The sequence below is a fragment of the Microcebus murinus genome, chromosome 5 (assembly GCF_040939455.1).
Source record: "Microcebus murinus isolate Inina chromosome 5, M.murinus_Inina_mat1.0, whole genome shotgun sequence".
NCBI classification, from domain to species: domain Eukaryota; kingdom Metazoa; phylum Chordata; class Mammalia; order Primates; family Cheirogaleidae; genus Microcebus; species Microcebus murinus.
In genome coordinates, this window is record NC_134108.1 from 42,940,143 (window position 1) to 42,961,780 (window position 21,638).

Below are 21,638 nucleotides of genomic sequence, written 5' to 3' on the forward strand. Positions count from 1 at the left end.
ATAAACTATGGTATATGTATACAATGGAATGTTACTCAATTACAAAAAATGATGGTGATCTAGCACCTTTTATATTTTCCTGGAGAGAGTTTGAGCCCATCCTCTGAAGTGAGGTATCACAGGAATGGAAGAATAAGCACCACATGTACTTGCCATCAAGTTGTTACTAACTGATCAACATTAAGGTGCTCACGCACTAGCAATATTTATGAGGGTTGGGGTTTTGGAGTAGGTAAACTCACAACTAATGAACACAGTGAGAGTTGTAGTGAGGCAACGGTATGCCCCAATTCATGGCTTGGGTGTGGTAAAGTCATAACATGTAACCAAAATATTTGTATCACCATAATATCCTGGAAAAAAAAAAAAGAAAATGAAAGAGGTTGATTACATAAGTTCTAACTTCCTTAATTATTGTATTTGGTGTCTTCATATTAGTGGGTTGTTGCATTATCCCTTGTGTTAGGAGACTAATCCAGAGATTAATAGAAACAGCATTAACTAAACAACCTTTTCCACCTTCATATGAAAACAAGTTGTTACTATTAAAAAAACAAGAACACCAAAGTCACCTCCTCCTTACCTAATTTGAGGAAAAGTGTAAAAAATACTAATACAAGAGAGGTGGAAATTGTAGGAGGAGATGACCTCGGCCTAATCTTTTCTGCCAAAGGCATAAATACTCTGTCTGATATCAAGCTCTAAATAATTATTAGCACATAGCAAAACCTCCACAATAACAACAACCTTGCTTTCATCTACTTTATTGCAATACACACACACACAAAAATAAGCATGTTTAGCAATTTTAACTTTCTTGTTCTCTGTTTTACCTCAACAATGTGCCTTAGCCAATCAGGTAAGAGCAAGATTGTGAATTCAAAGTCCCTACTGATGGGATGACACATAGCCCTAGGTGTGCATTAGAGATAAAAAAGTGAAGAACTTCCTTGGGGCACACTGCTGGCTGGGTGCTTTGGCTGCTGCTATTCACCCTTCTGATCAGGAGTAAAGATTTTGCCTTGCCCAGACAATCTGCAGTGTCTGACTGTTTTCTTAACAACACCATGGATTACCTCCAACATGAGTTCATTAGGTTTATTCCTTCTTTAATGCTCCAACAGCTGATATTTAGCAAGATATTAAAATTGCACATGACTCTCCTAGCATAAAACTCTAATTTTGTATTAGTTTTATATGAAAGGCTACTACCTTGAGCACAAAGTAGGAAGAATATAATCCAGAGTGGAAGAAATTTAAGGGTCTGAGAGTTTGGTCCAAGTTGTGCTGTGAATAGCAAGTCCTGCAGCGGTGAGGGGTGAGGGGGACAATGTGTTTAGAGAGTGTGAGCACATGCACATGTTCATAGTGGAGTAGGTTAGGTCCTTAACCCAGGATGAACTAGTGTCCTTACAAGAAGAGATAAGATATAGACAGAGACACACACAGAAAAGAGAACCCATGTGAAGACTGACAAAGAGGGAGAATGTTAAGTAAAGTTGTTGGAGAAATTCCAGTGAAGAGGCTTAAAGCTAAGGACTGCTTGGGGCTACCAAAACTTTCAGGAAAGACAATATTCTCCCCTAGAAGACTGATTTCAGAATTCTAGCCTCCAGTATGGTAGAAAAATAAACTTCTGTTGTTTTAGGCATCCAGTTTGAGGTACTTAGTTTTTGTAGCCCTAGGAAAGTAATACTCTTTATAATGTCCTTTTAACATCCTCCATAGTATTTTGAAAGTTCCTCATTGTTTTCTATCCTTAATTCAATATTTCTTATTTGTATTTTCTCAGGAATAGTGTTAATGCCACCAGTATTTTACACTTTATCAGCCAGATATTGAAGAGAGTAGTTTCATTTAATCACCTATTTAAATGCAGTAGTACTTATGGCTTACTCTTTCTTGCTTGTGTTTTCCCTTTTATTTAGCCTGCCAGCTTCGGCCTTTCATCTTTTCAGAAAAACATAAAGGAGATGAACATTTGTACTTATTGTTAATTCTATTGTTATTCTGTTTTCAAAATATTAGTTTCAGCTTTTATCATATTTAATGCCATTCTCCTTTTCTATTTTCTAGCTTCTTCAGTAAAATGGTGAGTTCAATCTTTTCACTCTCATATGTTAACATAACAGCACTTAAAAGTTGTGAATTTTAATTGATCATTCATTAGCAGGTCTTCCTCAAATTATTAGAGCCAGCATAATGAGATAAAACCAATCTTCTCCCAGCTAGGGTCAAGAGGGCATTTCAGCACACTCTTAGAATAATAACTTTTTCAGGCAAACATATACCCAGCATCAAGCTCTGAGAAGGTGTCGCATACCTGTGTGATCCTGGCTAGTCTCCCACACTCCCTGTCTTCAACTCTCACAGCAGCCCGACTTTTCTCTGCTTTAAAGTCTTTAGGACTAATCCTCTTATACTCTTGGTCCCAGGCACATTGTTCATCACAAGTGACCTTGGATTTCAACCCTACCCCGATTGTCCCCCACCAAGTTCTGGACACAATTTTGCTGAGTATATATTCTATCGCTCCAAATTCCTGAAATGCTATATTACTGTCCTTAGAAATAATGACCAATTAATTTTTAATCTGAACTTCATTCTCTTGCTAAGCTTAACTTTATATTCTACACTTTGCCACCTCCTGAATCCCTTTAATCCATGGTCACTTATCAACCAAGTATTCTGTAACTTCAACCCCTTCGGAAAACTGGTCCTTATCCAATTTTCTGTAACAAATGTGTCTCTTCCCTCTGAAATTAATGCTTCACTTATCACTCTCTCAATTGATGGATATTTTCATTCTCAGAGTGGATATTTTTCTTCTTCCCTTCTTCTTGCTACTTTCAGACAATGAGCCCACCCCCCTATAGATACACACAATTTTGACTTTCATATCATCTAGCCATATCACACATACAGAAATTTCTCCTTGGACCTTGACTGTTTTGTTAAAAAAATCAACTCTAAAATGTAGATTAACTGGAGAAAAGGCATAACAATTTATTTAACATGACCGCATGAGATCTTTTAGGATGAAGAATGAAAGTAGAGGTGAAATTATCCATTTTTATGCTTAAGTTTATCAGAGTATAGACTGTGTATGGCTGGGCAAAAAGATAATGATGTTATGTTAAAAAATGATTAGGGAAACACAGCAAAATCTGTCCAGATTCTTCTTGTTCTTCTGTGTAACATTCTTTCCTACCTAATGTGGGCAGGACCGCCTTAGAACTGAGAGTCTTATGACCCACAGTCAAGCAAGGCAGGTCAGAGAATTTCTCTATGGCAATGTAACAGTGACCACACAGTGCCAAATATTTACTTTTGTAAAGCGTAACATTTCCTTGCCATCTAAACCCATGTTTTCTGTGCTTATCTTTAGAGTTCTGTCCTGAACCTCATTTTTAGAGCATTAGCTAATATACTCACAGAAAAAAGGAATTGCAGTGAAGAAGTAACCTTGAAACTTTCCCACTTTCTCCATGTTTCACTAATGATTGCTGCTTAAGAAAATAGTGTTTAAGTACCTACAAAGGACTTTTGACACCAATATGTTGACAGAAATGAAAAGTTAATAACCGAAGTTTGACCATTGACTTTTAAGTGGAATTTTAGAAAAGCATTTAGATTAATTCCAATTAGAGTGGACATTTAGATTTCTTATACCTCTTCTATACGCTTAATATTTGGGACTAAGATTTAAATCATTCCTTGTATATTTATAGCAATTTTCAGTCAAAATGTGTTGAAAGTATTGATTTACTCCCCCAAAATGTTACAAGTCCCAGTTGGATATTTATCAGATTTCTGCTAGGAGAAAACCTATTGCATCTTAACAATTCCCATCCTAGCCTTTGTTTCTAAAGACTATGCATTCACCCCTGGTGAGTAATATCATTGTTGAGCACACATCCCTTGATGGCAGGTACAGGTGAGATGCACCTTACCTGTTCCTCTTACTACCTAAATATTGGTGGCTGTAGTCTTCAGTGTTGCCAGGGAAGACTGTGACCACATGTGCCTACTTGCTGTCATAGCTGGACCAGATCTTCCAGTGAAAATTCATTGATATGAAACTCTGCAGAGTTTCTTACATCCTTCCTTATTTCCCAGGTAACACATACTGCTTCTAGAGCACATATCACAGCTTCAAGGCCACCAGCACAAGTAGGGTAGGGGTTGTCAATGGTGTCTAGAGGTGGCCATAGGTCTGTAGATATTGAAGACCAGGAGAACTGGAAGAGTGTGTTCCCCATGCAAAAGAAGCTGCATTTCTTCTCCCTCCTCTCCTGCTCCTTCCTCTTCTGTTTCCACTTCCCTTCCCCCTCTCCCTCCCTCTTTTTCTACATTTTTTTGTTTTTACCCTGTTAGGATTTCAAATGTTAGAGTAAAGAGATCGTTATCTTTCCCTGCACTTCCTGACATATTAACATCACTGATTCATTTCAGTCCCTCATTTATCTGCTTGTATCTCCTTTTTCCCCATTTCCTACCTCAAATGCTACATCTATGCCTACCTTGCAACCAGTCAATTGGTTTTAAAGTGCATCTGTTTGCTTGCGTGGATTCTTTTGAAATGTGTATTGTTGTGAGTTCTTAAATTTTCAACTTAATTGGATCATCTTATTTCTTATGTTTTTTTCACTGATCTCTATGATTTTAAGGCCCATTATGCGCCACCTCTGATCTACTGCCCCTATCAGCTGCTGCCTCCTACTTCATATCGCGCACCCCTGGGTTTTACCTATCCACCTTCTCAGTCAGGGACTTCACAGCTGAAGCAGCTTAGCAATGCACATCCTCATTTTGTTCCTTTGCATTGACCTGTTTAAGAAATTCTCTAGGATAACTATTCAGGAGAGCAATTGTTTGTGTTGAAAATGACATCATAAGGCTGATGGAATGGATCTTTTCTTGTAAAAAGATACCAAATTATAAACTAGACCAAAGGCCATTCCAGGCAAGGGTTCCATCATGCACCCCTACATTTAAAGTATGAACTAGGTTTGAGGTGCCACAAGGTGTTTCTTTTTTCTAGCAGCTAAACACACACTGGCCTGGTGATAAGCAATACTGACAGAACTGTTGCTCACTGACTGCCATATGCTGACTAACTGAACCACTATTCCACATGCCACAACTGTACCTTTGATTGGACAAGATACTGATTTCAGTAACTTTCTCCTGACTAGAGACCACCCCCATGGAGCAGTTCTGGCCAGTTTATAGAGGCTGATTACTGAGTGCCTTTGTGTCCTTGCTTTACCTTTCAATGCATAGGGCCTAACTGGAATGCAGTTAAATGTTGTATCCAGCCCCAAAGTGAACATGAAATGTATGTGACATGCATGTTTGCTTATTGTACATGTGTGCATCTCCCCTTGGAGAATATTCATAACTGCCTCTAAAATCTATTGAACAGGTATTCTTGTCCACTCTGTTCAGCATAAGTTCTGTCTCATGCTTCCCTCCTTCAAAGTGCTTGTTTTCTGATTTCAACCAGAGGCTGAGCTTCCTCCCTGGAGCTTCTGACTCTCCACAAAAAATAAAGTTCTCCTCTCCAAAGTTATGAATCTTCATATTTTTTCTGTGACACTTAGTGTGTCCGTACGTAATATGTTCAGGTAATGACAGATTGATCTTCAGAAAATGGCTGCTTCAGTCTCCTCTCCCATGGGTAATACGCCAATGCATGTAGATCTTAATCCACTCCCTCTCCACACTTGACATATTGACCTTTCTAATTCTTGTTAGTCTATGTGATGGTTAATATTATATGTAACTTGAGTGTGCTAACAGATGCTTAGATTGCCTGTAAAACATTACGTCTGGATGTCTCAGTGTGGGTGTTTCAGGAACAGATTAGGGTTTGAATGAGTAGGATACAAACAACCTCCCTCACCAATGCAGCCAGGAATCCTGCAATCCATTGAGACACCAAATAGAACAGAAAAATGGAAGGAGGGCTAATTCTTTCTCTTTCTGACCTGGGACATCAGCTTCTCTGACCCTTGGACATTGGAGCTCCATGTTTTTGGGCTTTTGAACCCTGGGACTTGCATCAGTAAACCCCCTGATTCCCACCTCTCCACACTTGACATATTGACCTTTCTAATTCTTGTTAGTCTATGTGATGGTTAATATTATATGTAACTTGAGTGTGCTAACAGATGCTTAGATTGCCTGTAAAACATTACGTCTGGATGTCTCAGTGTGGGTGTTTCAGGAACAGATTAGGGTTTGAATGAGTAGGATACAAACAACCTCCCTCACCAATGCAGCCAGGAATCCTGCAATCCATTGAGACACCAAATAGAACAGAAAAATGGAGGGAGGGCTAATTCTTTCTCTCCCTGACCTGGGACATCAGCTTCTCTGACCCTTGGACATTGGAGCTCCATGTTTTTGGGCTTCTGAACCCTGAGACTTGCATCAGTAAACCCCCTGATTCCCAGGGCTTTGTCCTCATCCTGGGAGTTACACCGTTGTTTCCCTGGCTCTGAGGCCCTTAGACTTAGTCTGAATTACAACACCGACTCTCCTGGGTCTCCTGCTTCCTAAGGACATATTCTTATACTTCATAATTATGTGAACCAAGTCCCATACGTATATATTGCTAATATATATAACATATATGATATAGAGTCCTATTAGATACAAATAATATATTTATATATATGATAAGATGCATATATTCTTCTATAAATGCCTTGTGGTTTTCCTAGCTTTGTACATAATGTAAAGATTAAATGTACAAAATATGTCATACATGATAAGGCCATGAATATTATTTTGTGAAGGGAAAATTAATCAGCAAATACATTGGAATACTTTTCTGGTGAGGCCGCATTTTTAGTTATGGCCATTCAGAATGGTTTCACTGATACAGTAATATTAAAATAAGGAAGCAAAGGAGAGGAGGAAATAATCCATACAGATGTCTAAGGGAAGAGCTTTTCCGGAAGAGTAACAGGGTGTGCTAAGTGCCTGAGGCAGCAACATGCTTTTAGAGATTCCCTAGAGCAGCTGTGTTGGATCAAAGTCAGCTAAAGCATCATAAATATTTTTAAGTACTCACATCTTGTATTCTATTGCTGTAAAATCTTATAATATAGAAATATGCCCTGTTCATTTATTTGAACACTTAAATGCCTCTCAAAGCACATGACTCTTTTTTGTTAAGAATTATTGTTTTGCATATGCAAAGACTATTTGCAATATATGTGATCATGTAAATGGTGATAGGTTTCTATGGTTCAGATACCTTATTGTTAAAAAGTTGAAGGTGTCACCATTTGAGCACCTCTTTCAAAGTGACCAGGAAGCTACGGCATTGGAATTGGACTACTGTGGTGAGCTGTCATACTCATCGAGAGGCAGGGGTTAGTGCAGACAGAATGTATCTGCAGAGTACAACACATGACTTAAAACTGGGCCACCTGAGAGACGCTAAAGAGAGTAGAAAATGGAATTGAAATCAGGCTTTAGTCATGTTGGGTCACCAGCAGGAAAAGCAGGCTCAAGGAAAGCATGGAGGCACCAGGCCCTGTAGCATATGCTTTGGCAGGAAGTAAAAATACAGCAGGCAATGGCAAGGAGAGAGACAACCCTTTAGAGTTTCCCTCACTGAATTCCTATTTAGTACACTGCTTTAATGAAACACACAATTCTATGACCTGGAGATAATTAAAAATGATTAGGAATTATTCTGTAATATAATACTTAGTATGTTAACATTCTCCTTCTTATGCTCTTCAATATATCCCACTACCTGACTAAATGCTAAATATTCTTTCTCATCCCACCTCAGCATTCAGTGTTTGATGTTATCTTAAGTCTAACACTTTTAAAATTTCTCTCATTCCAATGCCAAATCCGAAATAACTTCTTCGTCATGGTAAAAAACCTTATTTCACAGATATTGAATAATGAGTTTTATATGTCCAAAGGATTAACACTATATGGCCATATGTAATGCTAGTGAAAAAACTAACTTCTCATATTATAGAAGTATTTCTATTTTATATCTTAGATTAGCTATTGGAATACTGAACTTACCAGATTTGGGGTATGTGACTATGAAGACATCATCATCTCTAATTTCAAAATCATATAAATTTTCTAAAAAGCCAGTATCAAATGCTTTATGCTGAAAATAAAATCCTTTAAATTTCAATAAATCTCTTTCTAAATCTTCCATAATGCAGTACCTGCAAAAAACATATAACATTCTTTGAATAATATTTAGATGAATTATGTATCTCCTTTCCATCAGAATTATTGCCTTTCAGTCATAGATTCAAAAACAAATTGATTCTTTATTTTCCCCATAAACATATATCACATTCTAGCACTAAAAACCAATGCTGGATGTTTCTCACTTGCTCCAATGCCCAGGGGCCTGCTGTTCAAGGGGTAGGTCATTGTTTTTGTGTGTATGCTGCACTCAGGTAGCTACAGGGAGGAGAGCTGAAAGTAATTATTGTAAGAATTTTAAAAAATGAGGTTATCAGATGTTTGGTATATTCCACTATAAACAAATATATTCATTTGATTTAAACAGGTGTGAGAAACGTTTGTCTGTTAGACTAATCAAAAAATCCTTTATCATCTGTGTCTTTTTTTTTTTTTTGGTGTGATTGAATATGGGCCTTAGGTTTTAGCAATTTTATATAAGCTTTTCCTTGAATATTTTTTGGAGTTAGGTCCTTATATTTTCTGACAATTTTTTACTATGTCTTTACTTATAACTTATTTAGAACAATAGGGATAATAAAACTAGGAAGTCACAGATATGAATATATTCAAGGAAGCTTGGGAAATTGAAGATGAAAAATGTAAGAACATGAAAGAAAACATTCAAATAGTGGGTCAACATCAAAAGTGGTAGAGGAAACATTTTAAACCAAATCTTGTTAGTCACCATCTATGTATATATTTTACCTTTCATTATTTTATTATCTTAATATTGCAAACTCTGAAATTTTTTTAATTTGGGAGTTCGTTCATAAGAAGCTCATCTTTTTTTCTTCTTTCCAACTTGCTAATTGTGGGATTAAAATCAAGAAAAGCATAAGAAATGCACAATTTGAAAGCAATTCCATGTAGCTTCAATAAAGAGTCATTCCAACAGAAAAGGAAATAAATAATTTTAAAAATAGACTTTGAAGGAAACACTCTAAGTGTAAATCTTAGTTTGTAGCTTCTCTTCTAAAATGAGATTTATCAAAGTTAAAGATTAGTTGGCACCATGTGTTTCCTGCCAAAGCAACAAACTGGTAGGGAGGTGGGAAGGAGGTCAGCAGAGAGACAGAGACCTGTTCTTTCACCAGTTACTTTAGGAGCCTTCTTGCTATCCCCAGGTGTTAAAGAAAAACAGCATAAGTCATCTCTATTAGACAAATCCATTAGATCCTCTATTAGGATTTGGGATCTACTATTAATTTCTACTAGAAAGAAGTAGAATTCCATGAAGAATATCCAAATACATGCCTTGGGATCGGAAAAATGATGATGAAGCTGGGAGACCTTTACCATATCAGAAAGGAAAAGTACTTTCAGTGATTTTGGAGAAATGCTAAAGGGACAAAAGATCATAACAAGGTTGGCTAGTGATCTAGGAGTGACTATTTGAGCATGAGAAGGCAGAAAATAATTACAATCATCTAGAAAAGTAAACCTGATTTGAAGAGCATGAGTTCATCATGATGGTACTTATAGAAAGGGACAAAAATTTTATGTAATGTGCAAGACATTTCTAAATCCCTAACAGAGGTTCCATGACTACCATTTGGAATTCCAATCAACAACCAATTCCATTCTACAAGTCATCGATTACAGAGTATTGGTTAAAGTTAGAGGATACGGTCAGAGTGCATTTTAAAATATATGTGCTGCTCAGGGTTCTTCCACCACACTTGGGGGGCTGAACCCTGAACAGAACATATATTTTGAATCATCTCTATCAAAAAGTCCCAAAATAACAAATGCTGGCCTGGATGTGGAGAGATTGGAACACTCGTACACTGCTCATGGGACTGGAAATTAGTACAACTCCTAAGGAGGGTAATTTGGATATACCTCAAAGAGCTAAACATAGAAATACCATTTGATCCAGCAATCCCACTACCAGGCATCTGTCCAAAGGTAAAAAAGACATTGCATAAAAAGGACATCTGCACTCAAATGTTTATAGTAGCTCAATTTACAATTGCAAAGATGTGGAAATAACCCAAGTCCTCATCAATATATGAGTGGATTACTAAAATGTGGTATATGTATACGATGGAATACTACTCAACTACAAAACACAATGGTGATCTAGCACCTTTCATGTTATCCTGGATAGAGTTTGAGCCCATCCTTGGAAATGAGGTATCACAAAGATGGAAAAACTTGTACTACGTGTACTCACCATCAAACTGGTACTAACTGAGCAACAATAAGGTGTTCACATAGTAGAAATACTCACTGGGTGATGGTCAAGTAGAGGGAGTCGCAGCTGGGGGGTGGAGCAGGTGAGTTGGGTAAACCCACAGCTAATGGAGACAGGGCATACTATATGTGGGAAGGACACCCTTGTAGCCTTGTCTTGAGGGAGGCAAATGTATTTCATGTAACCAAAGTGTTTGTACCCCCATGATATCCTAAATAACATAAAATAAAATAAAATACATGTGCTTAATTCATTAGTTTAAATGGAGTCAAATGATTAATTATTATTATTGTTTATTTATTTATTTGAGACAGAGTCTCACTCTGGTGCCCGAGCTAGAGTGCAGAGGCATCAGCCTAGCTCACAGCCTAATGAGTGACCAGTTAGCAGGGCTGCTAAAATCAACAGTTCACTCAAGGGGAGGGTTAAACTGTTGCTGACATGCAGCTCTCACAGTTGACCACTAAAAAAAGCCTCATTTATTTACTAGGAAAAATAATCTTGGCTCAAATGGTGGAAATTTTTCAAAGCAGCGCTGTCACATACAACATGGCTGCTTTGAAATAGCTTCTGAAAGTCAGGATGAATGTTCTGAAACAACTATCTGCTTACTGTCCTACTTACGACTCCCTTATGTTGGTAGGTCATGGTTAAAATCAATCAACTAGCTTGTACTTAGAGAAGCACAGCTAGTGGGGGCCTTCTAATTTTCATGTCATTTCTTTGGAGACAGAATTGAGAATGCAGTGAGAAGATTACAAATGAATGCCATATATGCCCGTAATAGATAGATTTACTCTGGGAGATTAGACATTTTTTTAAATTCTATTACACCAAATGAAAAATGTATCTGCCATCATAGCCACTCAATTGGGCAAATGTTCATATGGCCTTCATATCACTATATCACACAGGTAGAGCAGGATTCTGAGGTTGCTTCTTCAGGTATTGTTTTGTGACATCTTTGTTATGTGTTCCACCACAACCAGGCAGTGTGTCTAACAAATGGAATGACCATAACAGATAAGTGTTTCAGGCACTACCCAAACTCTCTACTCACTTAGGTTATTGACTTTAATTGCCACTTCTTGTCCATTATTATTGCTTCTTGAATAACATGTATGTCTTGCCATCTGCTAAGATAACTTATGACTCTTTTGTACCTGCTGACTTAACACGGAGCACATTACGTGATTTACATTACAACATAGACCCATCCCCACACACCCACCCTCACCTCTATTCTGTAGACACCAAAGTAAGCAAAGCTAGCTTGTATTTCTGACCTTAGTAGCTTTGGATTTCATGGTTTCATCTTGCCCATTGTTGCCATTTACTAAATAGAAATTTATGGAAGAAAGGGTGTGAATCTCCTTTATAGGGGGAATCTTTAATGCTAAGAAAATTAGATTTTACTCTGAAAGAAATTTGACCTATAACTGACCAGAATGCCTTTTTCTCATAGTGATTTCTAAATTAAAAAAAAAATACTCATTTCCTTAAGACCAAGTGTATTAATGGTTATAGAGAAATAATTGTCAATCACTAACTAAAATAAATAACTTGAGGAAAGCAATTAAAATTTATTGGTTTTAACTTTTAACTTTTTTTATCAGCCTTATATGGTGAAAGGTGAAAGGTTTATCAGTTTCCAGTGTTTCAGCACCACTTCTGACCTATAACTGAATGACCACTATGCTTTGATGGCCCAGATTTAAATAAAAAGGAATGGGACTGAAAACTAGTACACCCTCTATAGAAAGTTGTATGGAGATACCTCAAAGAACTAACAGTAGAACGACCTTTCGATCCAGTCATCTCACTACTGGTATTTACCAAAAGGAAAAAAAGGCATTCTATAATAAAAGACATCTTCACTCAAATGTTTATAGCAACAAAAAATTGACAATTGTAAAGGTATGGAAACAATCCAAGTGTCTATCAATACATTACTGGGTTAATAAAACATGATATATGTTGGCCATGAGTAGTACACATGCCATTGTATACTACTCAGCCATAAAATAATGACAAACTACCTATTGCACTATCCTGGATGGAGGGCATTCTTCTAAATCAAGTTTCACAAGAATTGAAAAACTAACATCACATACACTCACCACTAAATTGGCACTAATCAAACAACACTATGTGCACATATCAAGGTAACATTCACTGGGTATTGTACTAGTAGGGGATGGGAGGAGGGAATGGGTAAATTTACATACACCTAATGAGTGCAGTGTGTTGTGCCTGCTTATAACTTTGACATGGGAGTTGCAAAGGCATGTTATGTGATCAAAGCATTTGTACCATTGTAATATTCTGAAATTTAAAAATGAATAAATAAAATAAAATAATAAGAGTAATAGTAGTGAGAACCTAAAATTCAAACTGAATAAATCTTTTGGCCTTCAAAAATAAATGAGTGGATATATGAATGTGCACATACTGCTTAGGAAACAGATTCCATAGAATTACTTCTGGTATTTCACTGAGTTAAACACATGAAAACAAAACAACAGAGTAGAAACAACAATTATCAACAACAGAAACAACAACAATCTCCAGGAACAGAACAGAATTCAGAGTAACTGTATTATACAGAATGTTCAGTTTTAAGCAAAACAATATAACATTCCAAGAAAGAAGAAACTATGACATGTATTTTCTTATTTCCTTCCATATTGCTATAGAGGAATGCCTGACACTGGATAATTTGTTAATAAAACAGGTTTATATAGCTAAGGATTAATTTCTTTAAGTTATTATTTTACATGGAAATAAATTAAAACTCCAAGTGAAAAAGCATCCATAGCAAAATGAATAAAAGTCATGATCTCACTGTATTGTATCTACAGGTAACTCATTGTAAATCTAAAGACATCAATAGGGTTGAAAGTAAAAGAATTGAAAAGATGTTATATGCAAATGGTAATCAAAAAAGAGCTAGGCTGGGTATATTACTACCAGAGAAAATATATTTTAAATAAAAAAAACTGATCTATATGACAAACAAGATCATTATGGACTTATAAATGGGTCAATCCACCAAGAAGATATATCAATTATAAACCTATATGTACCAAACATCAGAGCTCAAAAATGTATGACACCAAATTGACAGAATCAAAGGGAGTAATAGAAAGCTCACAGAGTTGGAAACCTATACCACCCTTTCAAAAATGGATAGAGTACATGAAGAGAGGACTTGAAGAACATATTGCAATTCAACCTAAAGGACATACACATAACACTCCTGTCCAAATAAATCAAAATACTCTTACCTATTGTGCACATTGAACATTCCACAGGATAGATAACAAATTAAGCCTTAAAGCAAGTTTTCATTGAAATCTTGTATCTATCTACCCATCTCTTTATTGTATGTGAACATCTGTACATATTAAATTTATACAACTTGATGTGTTTGGTGATGAGTGTACACCTCTGAAACCATTATCTCCACCATATATCTCCACCATATATCCATCAATCTATCTCCACCATATATCTATCACTTCCCAAAGTGTCTTCGATTCTCTATTTACAATTTTCTTTTTATTTTATGATAAAAACATTTTATGAAAGACCTAACCTCTTAGCAAATGCTTAAATATACCATATACTATCAGTAAGTATAAAATACTGTATTCTATACAAATTTCTAAGCATGTAATACAGTATTGTAAGTATATAATGCACAACAATTTTAAGAATACCATACAGTATAGAATACATCATATCTAGCCCTTGAGGAAATTTTGAACTATATATTACAGATAGTATAACATAGACACTGTGTAGTACACCAACTATCCAGGAATAATTTATATGATATAAATAAAATCGTGTGCCCTTCAATGAATATTCCTATTTCCTACTTCTGTCAGCCCCTGTCAACCAACATTTCATTCTTTGCATTTATCAGTTTGACTAGTTCAGATTCATCATAGAAGTCATATCATGTAGTATTTATGCTTTCACATCTGGCTTATTTAACCTAGCATAATGTTCTCCAAGTTAATCTATATTGTCACATATGGAAGATTTTCTTATTTTGTAAGGTAGAATAATAACATATTATTAGTGTACAGTATAAATTCTTTATTTATACATTGATAAACATTTAGGTTGCTTCCAACTTTTAGTTGTTTTGAAAAATGCTAGGATGAATGTGAAAACATCTCCTTGAGATACTGATTTTATTTCTTTAGGTATCTATACAGAAGCAGGATTGCTGAAATAGATATTCGTTTTAATGGTAATTTATTAAGATAGCCGAATAATGTTTGCAATAAGACCTGCACCAATTTACATTTCTACCATCAGTGTACAAAAATTCCCTTTTATTGACATCGTTACCAATATTTGTCAGTTTTTAAAATAATAATCATCCTAACAGAGAGGACGTGATATTTCACTGTGGTTTGATTTTGCATTTCCCTGAAGATTAAGGATTTAGAGCACCTTTTCATATACAAGTGTATTTACCATGGGGTTGTTCTTTTTCATTTGTGTATGTCAGTGTTTGTGGAAAAGTCATACTGTTTTAATTACTATAGCTATATTTTCAAATTGAGATGCATGTTGCCTCCAGCTTACCTTCTTCCTCAACATTGCTTTTGCTATTCAGGATCATTTGAAGATGGCCAGCTTTTTGTTAAAAATATAATTGGGATTGTAATGGGAATTTCACTGATTCTGTAGATCATTTGGAGTAATATGGATATGTTAACAAAATTAATTATTCCAAACTGTGAACAATAAATAAATTTCCATTTATTTTGTGTCTGTTATAATTTATTTCAACAGTGTTTATAGTTTTCAGGGGACAAATTTTTCACTTCCTTAGTATAACTTCTAAGTTTATTCAGAAATATATTATTCTTTGTGATGCTATTGTAGATAAAATTGCTTCTTTAATGTTCTTTTCAGATTTCTTGGTACTGTGTAAAACACAACTCATTTTTGATGTTCATTGTGTGTGCATGTGCGTGTGTGTATACATCTGCGTGTTTGTAAAGACTTTAGAGTTTTCCCCCAAGATCATGTTATCAGAAAAGTGATAATTTTAATTCTTACTTTCAGATTTTAGTGACTTTTGTTTCTTTTTCTTACCTAATTTGTCTGGGTGTGACTTCAAATACTATAATAAATACAAGTGATGAGAGTGGGTACCCCTTACTCTAGATCTTAGAGGAAGAGGTTTCAGTTTTTCACCTTTGAGTATGATGCTAGCTGAGGATTTTTTATATGTGGACCTCATTGTTTTGAGGCAGTTTCCTTCTATATCTAGTTTTTTAGAATTTTTATTATGAAAGTGTGTTGAATTTCATCAAATGCTTTTTCTGAATCAGTGGAGATGATTGTGTAATTCACATCCTTCATTTCATTAATGTGAGTCATCACAGTAATTGTTTTGCATTTGTTGAATCTTCTAGAATCTCAGTCATAAATTTCACTTAATTATGGCATATGATCCTTTTAATATGCTGTTGAATTTAGTTTGCTAATATTTTGTTCAGGATTTTTTATCCATATCCATTAAGCATATTGGCTTGCAATATCCTTTCTGTAGAGCCTTTGATTGTCTTTGGAATAAGGATAATGTTTTCAGTCTAAAAAGAATTTGGAAGTATACCCTATTCTACTTTTTCTAAAAATTTTTTTTTAAGTTTTGAGATGATTTTAATATCTATTGCTTTCAACACATTTCATTTTGTAAGTTATCATTTAAAAAGTTTTTTAAAAAACATTACTAAGTGAGATTAGAATTTAAAAATAAACAATGGGGTGGAATTCAGTAGTAGGACATGAAAGTTACACATGGAATATATTTGTTAAACATAGATCTGGTCATTTTTTTCTCTGGGGAGTAGAGCTGTTTGCCTTAGAGGTAAAATTCAAATTAATTTTTGACATCATGTGTGACCTATGCCAACATTTTCTCTAAAATGCTAAAGGAGGATTGATCTAAATTTTTCTATAAATATTTGGTTGACCTCAATTCTGAAACCATATGGTTCTAGGCTTTCCTTTATTGGAAGAACTTTGATTATTGATTCAATCTTGTTATTTGTTATCACTGTATTCAGGCTTTCTATTTGTTCATGAGTCTGTCTGGATAGCTTTCAGTTTTCTAGGAAATTACCCATTTACTCTAGATTGTGCAATTGGTTGGCATATAACTTTTCTTAATAGTCCCTTATAAATTTTCCCTTTTAGCACTTTGCAAAGTCTACCCTTCCATTTCTGATTTTCTTTATTTGAATCTTCTCTCTTTTTTGTGTAGCCTAGCTAATGGTTTGTCAATTTTGTTTATTTTTTCAAAGAACCAACTAATAAATTTATTGGTATTTTTCTATTCTCTGTTTTATTTATTGCTGCTCTATTCTTTATAATTTCCACTTTCTTCTAACTTTTTCTATGTTTTTTTTCTTATTTTGATAGTTTCTTGAGGTGTATGTTTAGGTTGTTTATTTGAGAACTCTTCTTTTGATGTATGCCTTTAACCCTATAAAATTACTACTCCAATATATCAATCTTAATACTCCTTTTCCCAGTACCATAAGTTTTTCTGTGTTGTGTTTTTAATTTTGTGTGTCCAAGATGGTATATTATTTCCATTTTGTTTTCTTCTTGGACCCATTGGTTTCTCAGGAGTGTACTGTTTAATTGTGAATTTTTCCATTTTGCCCCTCTTATTCATTTTGGTTTCATTCCACTGGGTTCAGAAAAAGATACCTGGGATTATTTCAGTCTTTTGAAATTTGATACTTCTTTAGTTATATAGCATGTGATCTATCCTGGTGAATATTTCATGTGTGCTTGACAAGAATGTGCATTCTGCTCCTGTTGTGTGGAATGTTCTGTGTATGCCTACTAGGTCCAGTAGGGCATAAAGGGTTGTAATGGTTCACACTCTTCCACTATTATCCTTTATGTCTATAACATCTGCAGTCATGTTCCCCTCAATTATTTCTGATATGAGTTACTTGTGTCCTTTCTATCTCTTGATTTTCTCTTGTTTTGATTATCTGTCTTGTTTTGTGTTTGTTAGCCTTGTTCGAGTTGCATTGATTTTACTGATCTTTTCAAAGAACCAGCTTTTAGTTTCATTCAATTGTCTATTGATTTATTATTTTCAGTTTCATCAACTCTTCTCTACTATTTCTTTTGTTATTTGTTTTTCTGCTTATTTTGGATTTAATTTGATGCTCTTTTTCTAGTTTCCTAATGTGGACGCTTAAATAATTTATGTAATTCTTTTTTTCCTTTCCTTATATATGGTGTTAATGTCTCCCTAAACACTGCTTTACCTATATCCTACAAATCTTTGAGAAGTTGTGTTTTCATTTTGTTCAAGATATGCTATATATATGCTATATATATATATATATATATATATATCTTATATGTTGAGATTTCTTTCCTTGAGCCATGTTTTATTTAGAAGTGTGTTTTAATGTTCAAGTATTATGAGATTCAAGCTCTCTTTATGGTATTTATTTCTAGTTTAATAACTTTGTGGTCTTAAAGTAGACATTGTGTGATTTCTATTTTTAAAAATTTGCTAAAGTGCATTGTATGGCCCACAATATGCTCTATCATGGTGAATGGTTGATGTGATCTTGATAAAAGTCTGTATTCTGCTGTTGTGTGAAGCAGTTGAATTGACATTCTTTATATCAAATTGATTGATGGTGCTGTTGAGTTCAACTATGTCCTTACTAATTTTTTGTCCATGCTTACTGAATCTGTTCATTTCTGATAAACGATGTTGAAACGTCCAACTGTAATGATAGGGTTATCTAAACAGATAACTCTTTACAACTTGCTATGGTTTAGTTTGTCCCTATCAAAGCTCATGTAGAAATTTGATCCCAATGTGTAAGTGTTTGGAGGTAGGGCAGAAGTGGAGGTGTACTGGACATAGAGGTGGATAGATGTACTCTTGAGGGGAGGAGGGAAAAGTGAGTTTTGCTCCTGCAGAAATGGATTAGCATACCAGAGAGTGGGTTGGTTAAAAGAGTATGGAGGCTGGGCATAGTGTCTCAGACCTATAATCCTAGAACTGTAGGAGGCTGAGGTGGGTGAATCATTTGAGGACAGGAGTTCCAGTCTAGCCTGAGCAAGAGGGAGACCTCATCTCTAATAAAAAAATTTAAAAAAATATAGAAAGAAATTAGCTGGAAACTCCATAAAAAAATTAACCAGGTCTGGTGGTGCATGCCTGTAATCCCAGCTACTTGGGAGACTGTGGAACAAGGATTGTTTGAGCCCAGAAGTTTGAGGTTACTGTGAGCTAGGCTGAAGCCACAACACCCTACCCCTGGCAACAGAATGAGATTCTGTCTCAAAAAATAAAAAAGGAGGAGGATTTAATCAAGATGGCAGACGAATAACACCGCCAGACAGAGTGTCTCTGCAGAAAAGACAGATTCTAGCAGAAATTAGAGGAAAGAAGCAAGAAGACAAGCATACAGTGGATGAGGGCCGGAAAAAGGGGTACCTGAGACCCCGGGAGACTCCACAGGAGGAGACTGCAGAGGAGAACTGGAGGCTGAGGCCACCGGAGCAGCCCAGAAACCAGCGGCAAAGGTAGGTGGATTTGCTGTTTTCCCTCCCCTGCATTTGGGACTGCTGGTTGGCTCCCCAGCAGGTGGAGAGACCTGCAGAAACCAGTCCAGAGACCGCCACCACCAGCCAGTGGTGAGCCAGTAGCAGACGTGGCACCAGGTTCCCAACTTCCTCCGGGCACCTCCATGTGCACAGACCCGAGCCGCGGGGCAGGCGCCATATTGCCTCCTCCTCCCCTCTGCCGACCCTACCCGCAGATGCCCAGAGAGACAATACAATCACCAGCCAGAGGCACCTCCAGGGAACGGGACCTTCCCTTTTGGAACCCTACAGGTGACTCAGGAGAACTCAGACTGTGAGCTCCCTGCTCGCCAGCTCTCCCAGGTGTTGCTGTCACGGTGTTCCCAGGAGAATCGTGTTGAATCAGAGACTGAGAGACATAGACCCAGCATGGGCTCCCTGTGGGTGAATTGGGACCAGAAATCCTCTCCCTGGTGGGGATACGGTTTGAACTCTGGGACCCAGAGGTCGGACCTGCACACCAGATCCCCTGCACCGAGGGCTAGCATTGCCCGGGGCACAGAAGAGTTATACATCAACAGCCTACTGAGGTGTGTGTGCCTCCAGGGGTGGATCGGCATCCTAAAGGGCAAACCTCCGCCCAGGAGGAGGCCCTGCGACCAATCCAGGTGGCGTTCCTGTGCAGGGAACCTCCCCGCTGACATCACAGTCCCTAGAGGCCTGATGGCTTGTGGTCTGGCCTGCTGGCAGAGGCCCAGGAGTAGCTGTGGACTTGGGGAGGGTGGAAAGAAGCAAGGCCCGCTACAGACTGGGGGTCTCAGACAGCCCCACCCTCACACCCAGACTTTCTGGCTGAGCAGGACCATTCCAGCCCCTCCCTGACAGCTTTCCCTGGAAGCAGAGTACAGAACTTTGACCCCTGCTAACGGCCTGAGGGCAGGCTTACACAAAATCAACACCATAGCCTGTTCCTCCAAGCAAACGCCACCTACTGACAGGGATGGCATCTTGCACGGCCTTTCCACAGCACCCACTGACTAAATATACAGGGAGTGGTCCAATTTCACCCACAGACATCACATAACACCTCAGAAACTAAACAAGGTGTGTGAATATCCAAACAATAACTTAAGGAAAGAAACAACAACTGATTGACATGGGAAAAAATCAGCAAAAGAACTCAGGAAATATGAAGAACCAAACAGAAAACACTCCCCAAAGAGGAGCACCAGCTCCCTAGAAAAGGACACCAACCAAAATCAGGAAACCAATATGACAGAAGAGGAATTTCGTATGTGGATCATAAGAAAACTCACCCAGCTGCAACAACAACTCAATAACCAACACAAAGAAAGCACAAAAAGCCTCCAGGATATGGGAAAAGAAATAGACACAATGAAGAAAATTTTAAACGAACTCCTGGAAATGAAGAATCAATTCAAGGAACTACAAAGTACAGTGGAAAGTCTAAAGAACAGGGTAGATCAAACAGAAGAAAGAATCTCAGAGCTTGAAGATAACACCCTCCAATTAATTAAATCAGTCACAGAAATAGAGCAGAGAAACAAGAGAAAAGAGCAAAGCCTACAAGTGCTGTGCGATTATGTGAAGAAACCTAATGTGAGGGTCATAGGGTTACAAGAAGGGGAAGAAGACAACACTCAAGGATTGGACAAGTTGTTTGAAGATATAATAGAGGAAAATTTCCCAGGCCTTGCTCAAAATCTTGGTATTAAAGTTCAAGAATCTCAGAGGACCCCTGGGAGATTCAATGCAAACAGGAAGACGTCACGTCATGCAGTCATCAGACTGACCAAAGTATCAACTGAAGAGGCCCTTCTGAGGGCTGTAAGACAAAAGAAGCAAGTAACATACAAGGGAAAGCCAATTCGAATAACATCAGACTTCTCTAATGAGACTTTACAAGCAAGGAGAGACTGGGGCCCCATTCTCACTCTTTTGAAACAAAACAATGCCCAGCCTACAATATTATTCCCTGCAAAACTAAGCTTCATATAAGAAGGAGAAATAAAGACATTCTCAGACAAGCAAAGGCTCAGAGAATTCACCAAGACAAGACCAGCCCTACAAGAAGTACTAAAAACAGCGTTATGCACGGAACATCATCATAATAACCGACGAATATAAAAACAACCAAAACTCAAAGATATTAAAAGCCAGATATTACAATGGCTCAAGACAGAAATCATAGCAACAACATCCAACCCAACAGAATGATCAGTAATCTACCTTACCTATCAGTTCTCTCAATCAATGTGAATGGCTTAAACTCTCCACTCAAGAGACATAGGCTGGCTGAATGGATAAGAAAATACAGGCCAAGTATATGCTGTCTTCAGGAAACACATCTAACCTGCAAGGATGCATATAGACTAAAAGTAAAAGGGTGGAGATCAGTATTCCAGGCAAATAGAAGCCAAAAGAAGGCTGGTGTGGCAGTTCTAATTTCAGACGATTTAGTTTTTAAAGCAACAAAAGTAGTGAAAGACAAAGAGGGTCATTATATAATGGTGAAGGGCACACTTCAACAAGAAGAGATAACAATTTAAAATATATATGCACCCAACTTAGG

At 36.9% G+C, this 21,638-nt stretch overlaps 1 protein-coding gene across 4 annotated transcripts in view; it reads right to left on the reverse strand.

The window, feature by feature from the left end:
• LOC105865363 (amine sulfotransferase-like) overlaps positions 1-21,638 on the reverse strand; it is a 95,747-nt gene that overhangs the window by 43,104 nt on the left and 31,005 nt on the right. For 2 of the 4 annotated variants that reach the window (XM_076003034.1, XM_076003035.1), the window contains one exon: positions 8,065-8,216. The exons of 1 other annotated variant lie outside the window; for it this stretch is intronic. The gene's annotated coding sequence lies outside the window, so the exon portion shown is untranslated. One more of the 4 variants, XM_012753860.3, reaches the window with a different exon arrangement.